The 14,028-nt window shown below is 37.2% G+C and overlaps 1 non-coding gene across 1 annotated transcript; it reads left to right on the plus strand.

Annotated features, from left to right (window-relative positions):
• The first annotated feature begins 8,484 nt into the window (after positions 1 to 8,484).
• LOC111895148 (small nucleolar RNA R71) lies at positions 8,485 to 8,591 on the plus strand. The gene has a single exon (XR_002851440.1). It is a non-coding gene; the product is annotated as a small nucleolar RNA R71 (small nucleolar RNA).
• The last annotated feature ends 5,437 nt before the right edge of the window (positions 8,592 to 14,028 follow it).

The following is a 14,028-nucleotide window of genomic DNA, read 5'->3' on the forward strand; positions in this document are numbered from 1 at the left end:
ACGAAGAAGTTATGACCAATAGAAGATCCGCAACAAAACCGGTAAAACATTGTTAAGCATAAAACGCGAAATTTCAATAAAATACTCTTTATCCCTAGGTATCTAAATGAAAGTCGTAGATATCATTAAACCATAAACATATATAAAAAGAATGTCCAAATCTGACTTCGTATGAGGAAGTTATGATTTTTCTATGTTTCGGATATAGTAGTAGACAGCTAAAAACTCGAAATAGAGATCGAGCGACTTTTAGTCGGCACAACCTAAACGAGAATCAAAGATCTCGACAATAGTAGTACAACGGTAAAAAGACAGACAAAACAGAGGTCGGATGAAGAAGTTATGATTTTTAAAGAACTTTTCTTGTCCATGCCTGTTAAAAATGTAATATTAAAAATAAAAGTCAAAATTAGCCGACGAAGTCTAAAAGAGAGTTGTAGAGTATATTCTCACCTACACATGGATATAAAGAATGTAGAAATCAAAACTCGTATGCGAGAGATATGAATTTCCGAAGTTCGGGACACGAAACCCCACACTGTCAGAAACTCACGACGTGAGCTAGTGACTGATGGGTGCCAGATTCGGGCTATCATACGTCAAGTCTACGTAAGGGGATAAGATCGAACTCACAATGTGAGCCACTCCATGCTCACGATGTGAGCTCCAAAAATGCACCCTATAAATAGAAACTGAGGGCTTTGGTGCTAGCTTCTCAACTCTACTTCCCTTTCTACTTTTACTCTATGTTAAGCATCCCGAGACTACCCCGGCACCCCGGTTACGTGTCCAAGCCCTGAAGGAAGCCGGAAGTCCCGAAGTTCCCAAGAAACTTGCGTTTTTCCGGTCGAAGTGCTTCCCGAGCAAAGTATCGTTTTCATCAAAATCGTCACTTCTACCAAATGAGTTCATACCCCTATCACCACACTTTCAAATGTTTTTAAATGCTTTTCAACACTTTTAAGGGGGAGGGATACAAGTAAACACACGGTTAAACTCGTGTGAAAACGTCAATCTTTTGCTATAATTTCATACTATTGTATTGATGTGTGCAAACTCACTTAGTTTTAAACCTACTTTTAATTATCAAATAACACACAAAAGGCAGTGAACCTATCAATTGTGGTATAGCTAAATAAGCAGGGTATCGATCATAGGGAACGACAAATTAAAATTAAGAACTAATTTTATCTAAGTTAATTAATAAGTAGGGGTTTTATCTAGTTTTACAAGACTAGAAACTTACTAACTATTACTAATTTAAGAACTAGAAAATAAAGACTTAACTAAATTCAATAATTGGAGAGGAACTTCTGTTTAGTTCAACTTAGTTGACTCTATGGTTGATTTCAAGGTAATGGTGCAATGGATTAATTCTTTCGTTGGTTACCGATTCAAGTGATTAGCTTCGTATTCACTACCCTAATCCTTAGCAAATAAACTAACTTAAACAGTGGCCAATTGTCTAATTTAATTAAATTCACTAGATTAATTATTCGGGTTAAGTTAGACTTGCAATAGTTAACTAATTTATTCTTTTAATTAACTTCTTGTTTGATGGTCATCTTACAAGCTTGCACATGGATTTACTCAATTTTCTTATTAATTCTAGTTTCATATTCATTAATCCTAGACATATGGCATAGTGATCACATAGCATATGAGGTTAATAATCAATAGATGTTCATGCTAATTAATTATCTTCCTATTAACAGAAAATTAATTATTATTCACACACAAGGTTCTTTAGCAAGCTAAAAAACAAAAAATTCACCAACTTAGAATTAATCCTACCAATCAATCAAACCATATTGTCAACTTTGTATCCCCAAACAGAAGTCTAAAGGTTTTAGCTCATGATTGAAGTAAATAACAGCAAACAAACAAAGTCAAATTGCTTAACCATAATGATAAAACAAAAGAATAAGTGGAATGATGAAATTTTGCCTCAATTACTCTTCGGGATTGAATTCTAGCTTCTTTCGTCGTCTTCTAGGGTTTTTCTGCCTTCTCAATCGCAGCTAAACTCTTCTGAATCGTTTCTGAATTCTCCCCTATCATTCTGAGAAGTTATCTTTATATATACGAATCGACTCGTCGAGTCCATCTCTCAGTCCCCGTATTTTGATAAGTCTTCGGGATCCCGAGTCATTATCTTCTCGATTCTTCGATCGGACTCGCCAAGCAGTCGACCCTACTCGCCGAGTAGGTGTTATTTTTGGTGTTTTTCTTCTTTATTGCATTCTTGATCTCTCAACCGCTTCTCCTGCTTCCGAGCTTCATTTTTGGACTGAAAATATAATTCAAACACTTTTAAGTACCTTTTGTCCATAAAATGCAATAATGTAGCTAATAAATGAATAAAAATCTATACTTAATATGAACTAAATATGCACATATCAAAATACCCCACACTTGACTTTTGCTTGCCCCCAAGCAAAACTAAATTTTAAAACATTAGAATCATATATGACAACTCCAATCTAACCCATCCATTATGCCAAGACCGCAACGCATGCATTTGTGTCTAAAATTTTTCCTAAGGACCTCCCATACTCCAAATACTCACAATCCTCATAAACACTCGCCCACTCACCCCGAACTATGCTCATTTTATGCAACCCTCCGAATCCATCCGTAGAAAACCTCTTACCCTCAAGGTGTTTTTAATTGAGCAACCCAAGCATACATAATCTAGAATTACACTTTATGATACCACTAAGGAGCTCTTTGGAATTCTTCACTTCTTTGACATTTGATCTTTAATTTCTTTGAATTCACCACCTTGTTGTTTGATTTTTGGTATCTTCAACTTTTTGAATCTTCAGAATTTTGATCTTTTGATCTTCACTTTATTTGCTCCAAAATTCATACAACTTCTCTTGTAATTCTCTCTTTTTTTTACATGTACCTCTCTTTTTTCACTCAAATCCCTACATGCTTAAGCAGGGGCGCTCAATCTCAACCTTTATTGGCTAACGATAACAATCTTCTTGGATACATTTCAAGTTTAGGCTGCTAAACATATTGCATCCCTCAGGCTGAGCAGGGTCGTGTTTTTGTCCCATGATTTCACTAGAATAAGGAAGCCACAAATGCACTAGAACGTATATAAGCTCAACTAAACATTTGGGTCTTCATGCAATTATCAACACAACTCTAACATGGAATCCTAATTACTTTTACCAAAATTTTCTAAATTAAATCCTAAGTAATATTTTTGGTATGCAACAAATTTTAAAATTAACCTAAATTAAGACTCTAAATTTTCTAATATGTAACCAACCCCCTAGCCCACACTTATTTTATGCAATGCCCTCATTGCATATTATGCATGATAAAAACATAAAAAGAGAATAAAGAGGGAATTGGAACAAACTCCCCTGGGATAGCAGTGGATAGGTTGGTCACTTTCATTATAGCTCCAACTTCAATTAACTTTAGACATGGTAACATCTCATCCATGTCTTGGGTGTCAAAATCTCGTGTGGGTCACTCCAAATACACGGAAAAACAGTATAAGATCCTCAGGAATCAATATAGAAAGAATAAATGGTCAAGTGGTACTCTTATCAGCATCAAATCAGCAGTCCCCTTCGGTTAAAAATGGATGACTCGTCGAGTCATATACGTGACTCGTCGAGTATAAGCGTGGACATCTTCATGTGTGTGAGAATACAAGGCGACTCGTCAAGTCAGTTTAGTGCACTCGACGAGTAGACCATTGGACGAAAAAAATTACATTCTGCACATATTCCAGCCTCCAATAAATCTTCAACATTTTCACCGCACTTCTGGACTCACTCGCTCATGCCCCTAAGGACCGGACTCGATACTTTGACTCTAATGCTTCCCTCTCTTGACTCTCTATCACTCTTATAACCCTTTCGACTCTAGAACTTTAACTCTCCTATACAAGCATTCAATTCTGAAAAATAATCAAAGCAACCATACATTAAACAAAACAGTAAAAAAAATCTGAACACATTCAAACAAACCAAATAAAAAAAACATAAAAATTGAAAATTGTTCAATAAAAATGCAAAGAAATCAATCCTCCTCCTCGTCATGATCTGCTGTTGTTCCACTTCCTCCCGCACCACTCCTTCTTGCACTAATCACCTCGTCCCACGATGGAATGTATGGAAAGTTACCGCCATCAATATGCGGTATGTTGAAATGATTGAAAAGTCGGATATGTGATTGGTTGCTAAAATTAATGCCCCGCGCCATTTGATCTTGTAGCCGCCTCATCTCCACATTGTACCAATCCATTGGTACTTCTTCATTATCAACCGGAATCACCGGCGGCTCTTCCTCCACATCCCGCTCCCTCCTCGAACGAACCCTCCTCTCCGGTGCTTCGGGACCAACAACCGGATCATCATTCGGTATAGCATAATGACCACCACCATAATCTTCAATAATCCTGGCCCGCCGGAAAAGAATTGGATTGAATGGAGGTGTAGGAATCATCGTCATAAAGTTCCATGCACCACGGGTCATCAACCCAAACGAGTTGGCTAGCCGGGTGGCAAACATACCACCATTGATTCGAGAATTTTTGCGATCCTTAACCGCACCCTCCGATAAATATGAAGCCAAACACCATGGAATATTGCAAAAAACGTCGGGTGTGATAATGCTCCATAAATAGAATACATCAAGGTTAGAAACCTTGTCATCATCCTTCCTTTGGTTAATAGTGGATGAAATGAGACGATGAATAAGGCGGTGCGTAGGTGATCGGATGCTCCCCTCTTGTGTCGATTTTGGAATATAAAATTTGTTGCCAATCGTGTTCCACCACCCCGTGCTAGTAACTCCATCGGGAAACACCATGTGGGATTGCCCCAAAAAGGCCCGAAAGATATCTGTTGAGACCAAGGGCTGGTCATAAATTCCCAATCGACAGGCAAGATTGAGCATGGAACATTGATGAAATTCACCCCCAAGACAGAAACTGAAACTTGTTGGGTGATAACAATCCACTCCCCCCGTGAAAGATATTGTGGAGAACAATTCTAGGCATAACTCCAAATACACCGGCTCTTGGATTCGAAAAACCCGGCTCCACCCATCACAAATCATTGTTTCTCCTTCGTGGGTAAACTCCTTTAAAAGATACGGAGCTAGCTCCTCTTCATAGCGTACTCCTTGCAACCAATCCCAATCTATCCTATTGGGAACATATATTTCCTTCTTCCTTATGTCGGCTAACTTCTTCTTCCACTTCCGCATTGTTGAAGCGGACTCAATTTGTGGGAAATTTAACCAAGGAAAGCCACCTTGGTGTCCCCCAGAACTTTGCCCCCTGCTGAACATCTTTTCTGCAAAACAAAGACACAAAACCCAAAAACACAGAGTATAATTAAAAAAACGTCATACATATGTTTCCCGACTCGACTCGTCGAGTCCATGTACGACTCGGCGAGTCGCACGAACTGCACGAGTCAGTCGGCGTGTCGGTCTAAATTGGACCAGGAAATCTCAAAATTTCTTCAAGGGTTTTGCCTAGACACATGTATATAAGGTCTTTAGGCAAGAATAAACATGCAAAACATCATAATCTTTGAAAAATCGAAACCCTAGAAATCTAATTTTATTCAAAATCGATTCTTTCTATGCAATTCACATTATAGATAGCCTTAAACTCATACTTTTAACAGAAAAGAGGAAGAAATTTGTTACCTTTTGTGATGAAACTTGAGAAATTTTGAAGAAAAATGGAAGAACACTTGAATGCTTGAGAGAGAGTTGAGAGAGAGGCGCACGACGAGTGTGTGCGAAAAAAAAAACTGATTCATTAGGGTTAAAACCCTTGTTACCGGTTGTAAAAGTAATTTCAATATTATTTTTTTTCTTTAAATAATACCGACTCATCGAGTCGGGGTCAGACTCGGCGAGTCTAGTCGCGATGTCAATTTTTTTTGAAATTTATATGGACTCGTCGAGTTACGATCAAACTCGGCGAGTGTCTTGCTAAAAAATTCATAATTTTTTTTAAATTTTTTGTCATTTATCTAAAAAAATCATTTCACCCCACACTTAGCCCATCCACACTCTCAAGCAGACATGTCCGACGAATTGGAGAATTAACAATCTAAAAACGAAGGAAAAATTGCAAACAAAAAAAAAAGTAAAAGAAAGCAAACTCTAAATAACGGGTTGCCTCCCGCCAAGCGCTTCTTTTTAAGGAGTCGTTAGTTGGACTCCTTCCCGTCTACGTCTCGTCATCTTCCAGCATCGGGAATGCACGCCTAGTCTTTTGTGGTTTGTACTTCGTTTTGTAAGCGTGAATCTTCTTTTTGTAAGCCCGTTTTGCTTCTTCTCTCTTCTTTTTCACAGCATCATCCTCAGCTGCTTGGGCTTCCATTCTCCTCTTTTTCTTCTTTACCCCATGCGTCTTCACCTTCTTTTGCACTTCTTTTCCTTCAAACTGAATTACTTCGTATTTTGTGAAGGTGCGTGCTCTAGGTTTGGTAATGAATGGTTGATCAGCTTCCACCCTCTTTTCTTTTGCCTCCTCTTCTTTCTTTGTGCTCACCCCATCTTCAAGTGTAATTGCATTAAGACATGCTATATAAGTGTGTTGAACTTCCATATCCATGTCTTCTTTTTCTGTTTGTTCTCCTAAAGAATGAGGAAAATTTTCCAAATCCAGACTATACAGAGGACTAGCTACCAGCAGATCCAAACCGTCCAAGTTATTATCAAATTCGACTGGACTCGGCGAGTCTGATCGTGTTCCACCATTTCTTGGTTGTTTTCTGAGTCGGCTTCTTCCCGTAGCTTCTCTAACTCCTCCAAGTCCTTGTTAACATCTCCATCCTCTCCAGAATGTAGCAAAAACTTGGTTGGATCTTCTTTTTGCAAAAGTTCAAGTTCTTTTTGTAATATCTCATCATCCAAATGGATCAATGAGATGTTTTCTTTTCTTTCCTCCTCTTGCTTGGCTTCTGGCATAGCTTTAAATATTACGGACTCATCACCCACCCTCAATGTTAATGTAGACTCGCATACATCAATTAAGGCACATGCGGTGTTTAAAAATGATCTCCCCAAAATGATTGGAATTTTGGGGTCTTCTTCCATGTCAGCCACCACAAAGTCTACCGGAAATATAAACTTGTCTACTTTAATAAGGAGATCCTCACAAACGCCTTGTGGATGAATTATTGTCTTGTCTGCCAAATGGATCTTCATATTTACCGGTCTTGGCTCCGGTAAATTCAACCTCTTAAAGAAAGATAAAGGCATGAGATTGATGCTTACACCCGAGTCGGTCAATGCTTGGGTGACAACTTCTTTACCAAACTGGCACGAAATTATAATATTCCCCGGATCGCCTTTCTTTTCGGGCAGCACACTCAATAGTACCTCCGCGACTTCAGCCAAATCTTTCCTAGCAGCAAAAAGACCTTTTAGCAAGTTGAAGTATTTTGGTGTTTGGAGCATTGTTTCCACAAATGGCATATTAACTTGTAAGGCTTTAACATGCTTCATGAAGGTTCTATATGCTTCAACTTTTTCTACAGACATGGCTTTAATTGGGTATGGCAAAGGAGGATTATATGGCTTTAAAGGACTGAGAGTTTTATCATTCACGCACGGACTCGTCGAGTCCATTAGAGGGACTCGGCGAGTCAGTTCGGGTTTTGCTGGAGTCGACTCTTCTGCCCTTTCTGTCTTCCTCTTGGAGATCCTTTGTGCATCTGTGAAAATTTCTTCTTTACTGGAGGTCACTGCATTCACATTCTCCATTCTCGGATTGGTTTCGGTATTACTTGGAAGTTGACCCGGTCTTCTTTCGTTCACTTGGTGTGCAAGCTGTCCCAGCTGTTTCTCAATGTTGAGGATGGATGCATGTTGATTCCTTAGCATGTCTCTGGTCTCATGTATTGCAGCATCGTGATCATTGTGTCTCTTTTCAGACGCGGCTATGAATCTAGTGAACATTTCTTCCAAATCAACTTTCTTTTCTACCGGTTCTTCTCTTTGATATAGTCCCCTTTCCTTCTGCTTGTATTTTTCCTCCTTAGCCTTCTTATACACTTCGTATGGGAGCCATTCCTTCTTAGGTTTTCGCCAATTTTCGTCGTATCGATCGCCACTTGAATAGAAGACTTGAGCTTTCTTATTTCCATTCTCATCCACATCACAATCCTTGGTGAGATGGGGCCCTCTACAATTTTCACATCCCACCCTCATAGCATGGATTGTTTGATCCATTTTTGTCATTCTTCTATCAAGACTATGAAGCTTAGCTATCACTGCCGCTATGTTATCATTTTCCGCGTTCACTACTCCCCGACTTACTTCGTTTATTGGATTGTGGTATTCTCTAGAGTGCTTAGAGAATTCTTCAATTAGCTCCTTGATTACCGGGGGCGCTTCTTCGTGAGCGGACCTTGAGAATCTAGCAATTGCCTTGTGGTGACATTGACTCCATCGTAGAAAATGGAGACCTCTTGTTGGCTATTAAGGCCGTGATGTGGGCAATTTCTAAGCAAACTCTTGTATCTTTCCCATGCTTCATAAAGAGACTCTCCGGGCTGTTGCTCGAAGTTGGCAATTGCTTTCTTTAGCTTGGCTATTTTGGAGGGCGGACAAAAGTGATCAATGAACTCCTCTTTCATCTTGGCCCATGTGGTGACTGATCCGGGAGGAAGTGACTTTAACCAATCTTTTGCAGCTCCTTTGAACGTAACTGGGAGCATGCGAAGAAGCTGGTTCTCGCGGGAGACATTCGGTACATTAAAGTAGTCGGCCACATCATTCACTTCGTCCAAGTGTTCGTAGGCGTCTTCGTGATCCTTCCCATAAAAAGGAATCTCCTTGAGTTGAGCAAGAATATGGCCTTTTAGTTCGAAAGTGGCGGTCGCGGGAATTGCGGGCTGCACAAGTCTCGGGCCGGTGTCATCGCGCATCCTCTTCTTCCATTCCCCCATGGGGACTTCATCGATATTAGCCATTGTGATGACTAAATCGTCTTCAAACTCGGAGTCGTGCTCGAATGTGGGTTCTTCTTCTTCCTCGGTCTCGTATTCGATATCTTCTTGAATTGGGTCTTCAATAGTCAAAGAGGCACTGGATGCTCCGGATTTGCTGCTCCTCTTCTTGCTGAAAACGGACTTGAGGTTTTTGAGTGGCGAGTTCTTTGACGAAGCGGATTCTCCAACGGCTTTGCCCTTGCTCTTCCTTAGTGCGGATTCCGGGTCTTCAAGAGGGGGGACCAGAGGTGTATCAGATCCTCGGGTCATGAAACAACTGTAAACAAAACAGAAAACGCGTAAAAAGAACAAAAATAAAATAAAAATTTAAAACTGAAACAGCGACGTACTCGCCGATTCGGCACGAATGCACTCGGCGAGTTCAAGGCAAAAATAGAAAAGAAAATTTCTAGTAACTCTAAAACCGAAATTGTAATAAAACTAATTCTACTTACTGAATTGCTTCTTAAATAACTTTGTGTAAGATAAATGCCACACAAAGGATCGATTAAACTAGAATTTAATGTTAATTTAGAACCGTTCCCCGGCAACGGCGCCAAAAACTTGATGTGTGCAAACTCTATTAGTTTTAAACCTACTTTTAATTATCAAATAACACACAAAAGGCAGTGAACCTATCAATTGTGGTATAGCTAAATAAGCAGGGTATCGATCACAGGGAACGGCAAATTAAAATTAAGAACTAATTTTATCTAAGTTAATTAATAAGTAGGGGTTTTATCTAGTTTTACAAGACTAGAAACTTACTAACTATTACTAATTTAAGAACTAGAAAATAAAGACTTAACTAAATTCAATAATTGGAGAGGAACTTCTGTTTAGTTCAACTTAGTTGACTCTATGGTTGATTTCAAGGTAATGGTGCAATGGATTAATTCTTTCGTTGGTTACCGATTCAAGTGATTAGTTTCGTATTCACTACCCTAATCCTTAGCAAATAAACTAACTTAAACAGTGGCCAATTGTCTAATTTAATTAATTTCACCAGATTAATTATTCGGGTTAAGTTAGACTTGCAATAGTTAACTAATTTATTCTTTTAATTAACTTCTTGTTTGATGGTCATCTTACAAGCTTGCACATGGATTTACTCAATTTTCTTATTAATTCTAGTTTCATATTCATTAATCCTAGACATATGGCATAGTGATCACATAGCATATGAGGTTAATAATCAATAGATGTTCATGCTAATCAATTATCTTCCTATTAACAGAAAATTAATTATTATTCACACACAAGGTTCTTTAGCAAGCTAAAATAACAAAAAATTCACCAACTTAGAATTAATCCTACCAATCAATCAAACCATATTGTCAACCTTGTATCCCCAAACAGAAGTCTAAAGGTTTTAGCTCATGATTGAAGTAAATAACAGCAAACAAACAAAGTCAAATTGCTTAACCATAATGATAAAACAAAAGAATAAGTGGAATGATGAAATTTTGCCTCAATTACTCTTCGGGATTGAATTCTAGCTTCTTTCGTCGTCTTCTAGGGTTTTTCTGCCTTCTCAATCGCAGCTAAACTCTTCTGAATCGTTTCTGAATTCTCCCCTATCGTTCTGAGAAGTTATCTTTATATATACGAATCGACTCGTCGAGTCCATCTCTCAGTCCCCGTATTGTGATAAGTCTCCGGGATCCCGAGTCATTATCTTCTCGATTCTTCGATCGGACTCGCCGAGTAGTCGACCCTACTCGCCGAGTAGGTGTTATTTTTGGTGTTTTTCTTCTTTATTCCATTCTTGATCTCTCAACCGCTTCTCCTGCTTCCTTCTGCTTCCAAGCTTCATTTTTGGACTGAAAATATAATTCAAACACTTTTAAGTACCTTTTGTCCATAAAATGCAATAATATAGCTAATAAATGAATAAAAATCTATACTTAATATGAACTAAATATGCACATATCAGTATTAACTATCATATGAAGTTGTTAACATGCAAAACATCACATATCACAACTTTACCCTCATGGGATACAATATGTTTTATAAATAAAAATATTTTTTATTTATATGTTTGCATACTACATCATACCAAGGGTAACCATTTCAACTATAACATTATGTTTATACAAAGAAAATACATATCATTATTATGCCTTTATCAACACTGTAAAAGGGTAATCATTTCAGACATAAATATACACATTTCAAAATACGTGACTTAATTGAGAATAAGTGAGTCATTCGTCTTCATCATACCTATCAAGGTATACAAGAAATCTCTGTTTTTTAACCAGAGTCTCCGCCCGGAGAACGTGATAAGTATGTATAGATCTATACAGGACTAATGATCATGCACCCTGACTGTTAGCTATAGTCCGCGGGGTGACAAATGGCATAACATTTTGACGCCTGAAGAACGTCGCTACAGGCAAATCCATCATAGTACAGTTATGAAAACTCACAGGATAGACAATTATTATGGTATTATATTTTTGCGGGAAAAGTAATATTATAGCTATTTTTATGTGAAAATACAAACTTCTTATAGTTTTGTTTACTAATAAAACTATACATCATCATTTTAAGTATGACATATTTACTTACAAGTTACAGTCTTGGGCATTTAAGACTGCTTCTCACCTTTAGGAAAATATAGGTTTTTCCTGGTTCAATATATTCATTTCATACAAACAACTATTCATAACTCATTTTATAAGAAAATATCGGATTTTCTGGAAAACAAACGTAAACTTTCGAATGGCATACATTTACACAAATATCTACTTATGAACTCACCAAGTGTTGTTGATAACTCATAGTTGTTTATTATGATGTGTTGTATGTGATATTTTGGGGGAACTCACTAAACTATGGCTTATAGTTATGGATTAAATATTTTTCAGATAACTTTGATGATCGTGGGAAGGCAAAGGCGTGATTGTACACACTCATCAGCAATATTGGGGTTCCGCATTTATTATATTATTCCGATTTTTAAAAGAGTTGTATTTTGAACAAATGATTTTCCTAACTTGGGTTTTTATGAAACTGTTGCTTTACCTTAATTAAAAAAGGAAAATTTTATTTGTGAAAATAGGACGTTACACGAGCTATTAGAAGTAGATGTATCCCCTCTTAAGACGTGTGATGTTAAACAAAAATCACGAGGAAGGACACATACGTCTATATCATGATTACTTTATGGATAGTTGTGTCCACCGGTTAAAGGATTTCAAAAGTAGATTTTTTCTAAGTAGGAATGTGATTGTACGGATAGCCAACGCTTTGGAAAGCATGTATCCTTTCTTTCATTTTTATACATATTAACTATATCTTTATACAAAAAAAATACAAATTTTCACCTATTAAATATATGTTTATGTATCGATTTTTCTAATAGAGATATGATGTTAGAGGTATGTGGGGATTCACAGGGTTGCAGAAATGTGTTGCGACAATTCGTTTGATGGCTTACGGGGAGTTACCCGATTTCATTGACGATTATATGAGAATGTCTAAAAGAACTGAAAGAGAAATTTTGTTTGGATTGGTAAAATGTGTTGTTGAAACATTCGATAACATTTATTTGCGAAAAACTTTTTGCATGATATGCAAGAACTATATATGGCACATGAACAAAGACATTGTTTTCCTGGTATGCTTCGAAACATTGATTACACGCACTGGAAACGGAGAAATTGTCTAATGGTGTGGAAATGGTGGTATGGAAGTGGTGATCATGGAGCACCTTCATTGGTATTAGATGTTATTGTTTCCCAAAAATTATGGATTTGGCATTTTTTGGGGGGTTAGAACCAACAAAAATTATTCATGAAAAAGACAAGAATCAGCACGTAAGGAATGTGAAACGTGCTTTTGGAGTTCTAAAGGTGAAGTGACACATTGTAGAACATGCAGCACGACCATTTGAGTTAGAAACGCTACGATATATTATGTATACATGTATCATAATGCATAACATGGTGGTAGAAGAAAAAAAGACGGAACATTGTACACTATATCCCACAAAGCTCAGACACATTCAATTAGAACTAGGAATAACATAATATTTGCATAGAGTCGTTGATATTCATGAAACACAAAAACACAAACATCTTTAAGAAGAATTGACGGAGGGGGAAGGAGGGAAGAAGTGGTTTTAATATACCAGTCGACTGAGTGGGGAGAGGGAGCTACCGACGGTTCCACCATTTTCAGCTTATGTAATTACCACTTGTATATTTTTGCTTTTATATTTGTATCAAAATAATTTTATGTTTTTAAATTTAAGTTTGTGAATCAGTTATGTTTTTAATATTTTGTAAATTAGTTTTGTATAATTTATATTAGTATGTCTTTATTTTAAAATTAAAAATTGAATGGGTTGAGAAATATAGGGTTTTCATATGTTGTGGGTCAAAAAAGATACGAGAGATAGAGAAATTAATGTGGAGCTGACATGGTAATGGGTTGAATGGGTTGGAAGTGGTGGACGAGTGTCATAACATGGTGACAATTTCCTATAATGGTCTTATAACATCACTGATGAAATTACATTTTTTTAGTGTTATGATATGATACTCATACCCACTACAAACTTCAAATTGAATGTTTGTATATACATTAATGATATATGTAATACATAACCCAAAATAAAAACAACCAATTGAATTATGTTTTTTGTCCGTGAAGAGTCAAAAGCGGCAAGATGTATTGTGGACTTCCACATTACCATTAGCAATTTAAAGAATAAATGATTAATGATATGATGAAGTCGCTATCAGTGTCCCCTAATGCCAAAATTATGTCTTAATCCATCCTTGATTTGTGGTCGTGCATTCCATAACCATAACCCATTGTTCCCTAATTTTTAATTGTTATTGCTATTTTATATATTTGCGACAAGTGGTTAGATCTAGTCGGCCTATTATTATGACAAATAAAAGTAGAAAAAAAAACCCAACCCACAAGTAAAGTAAAGTGATAAGTGATTGTATAATTTATTATAATACATTGATTGAGTGCGCATATACGGTTATATGTACAACTTTCCTGTTAAAAC

Source organism: Lactuca sativa, chromosome 5 (genome assembly GCF_002870075.4).
Source record: "Lactuca sativa cultivar Salinas chromosome 5, Lsat_Salinas_v11, whole genome shotgun sequence".
NCBI classification, from domain to species: domain Eukaryota; kingdom Viridiplantae; phylum Streptophyta; class Magnoliopsida; order Asterales; family Asteraceae; genus Lactuca; species Lactuca sativa.